We start from the raw sequence: 1,421 nt of genomic DNA, 5'->3' as shown, positions 1-1,421 counted from the left end.
TTTGCCGCTGGTAGGGATTGGGATGTCGAAGAACAGTGTCGTCGGCCCGGTTCCGGAAGGTGGACGTGGATGAATTGACAAGAACAAGTTCGTGGACGAAGAAGATGGGGCGACGGCCAGGCCGGGCCCGACCAGGGCGAGGTGGACTCCTGCCTGCGGCGAGGAAACATGACAGCTGCCCTACAGGCAGCTCTGAAGTACCTCCCTATCAACACCAAGAGTCAGGCAGTGAAGGACCGGGCGGGCAGGCAGCATTGTCTTGAAGGTGCTCATCTCTTTTGAAGATGATATTGAAAAGGCAGTTCAATCTCTGGACAAGAATGGTGTGGATCTCCTAATGAAGTGTATTTATAAGGGATTTGAGAGCCCCTCTGACAATAGCAGTGCTGTGTTACTGCAATGGCATGCAAAGGCACTTGCTGCTGGAGGAGTAGGGTCCATGGTTCGTGTCTTGACTGCAAGAAAACCGTGTAGTCTGGCAGGAAGTGGAAACCTGCCTCAGGAGTGGGAATTGCTGGTACAAAGACCAAAACACCCAAGCGCCGCCGCTGCCCTGGGGTGGCGTCTGTTTATCTCAGCTTTGTCTTCTTGCTTTTCGTATCTGTAAAGAAGAAAATTACAGGTCAGTTTTCCTTTAATGAAAATTGGGATAATATAGAAGAAATTGTGTTAAAATATAAATGTTTCATCCTTTCAAAACCGTTTCAGTGATGTTTATACCAGTCTGTACATGGTATAATTTACATTCAAGTTTAATTGTGCAATTTTAACCCCTATTGGCTGGTTTTTTTGTTTTGTTTTGTGTTATTTTACCTAATACTGAGAGATTTGGTCAGAATTTGAGGCCAGTTTCCTAGCTCATTGCTAGTCGGGAAATGATATTTATAAAAAATATGAGAGACTGGCAGCTATTCACATTGCAAAACTGGACCATATGGACCATATTTCCCTTACTTAAGCAACATATGTTTTGGAATAAGTGGTGGGTGAATACCACTACCGAGTTCTAGCTTTGTTTCTGCTTGCCTCCTGATTATCTGTACTGTGGGTTTAAGTGTGCTACTTTCTCTCAGCATCCAATAATCATGGCCTCTCAATTTATCTGTGGTCACCCAGGGTTCAAAGGAAGAAGTCTTGCTCTATACAAATGTATCCATAAAATATCAGAGCTTGTTGGGCATGAACATCAAACTTTTGTTCTAATAATATGGCTCTGTTTGGAAAAAACTGTAAATCAGAAAGAATGATTTGCAGAAAGGAAGAAAACTATGGTATAATTCAAACTCTGGGCAGCCTCTGAATGAAATGCTACTTTCTTTAGAAATATAATAGCTGCCTTAGACATTGTGAGGCATACAACTAGTATTTAAGATACTATTTAATATGCCCCATAAATGCCTTCAGTGTTCTTCAGGGTAATT

The 1,421-nt window shown here is 42.6% G+C and overlaps 1 pseudogene; it reads left to right on the top strand.

The window, feature by feature from the left end:
• The first annotated feature begins 23 nt into the window (after positions 1-23).
• Positions 24-607, top strand: LOC108526084 (actin-related protein 2/3 complex subunit 5 pseudogene; annotated as a pseudogene).
• Positions 608-1,421: the final 814 nt, after the last annotated feature.

Source organism: Rhinopithecus bieti, unplaced genomic scaffold (genome assembly GCF_001698545.2).
Source record: "Rhinopithecus bieti isolate Rb0 unplaced genomic scaffold, ASM169854v2 scaffold_81767, whole genome shotgun sequence".
Classification (NCBI taxonomy): Eukaryota; Metazoa; Chordata; class Mammalia; order Primates; family Cercopithecidae; genus Rhinopithecus; species Rhinopithecus bieti.
This window is presented reverse-complemented; position numbering and strand designations above follow the sequence as displayed.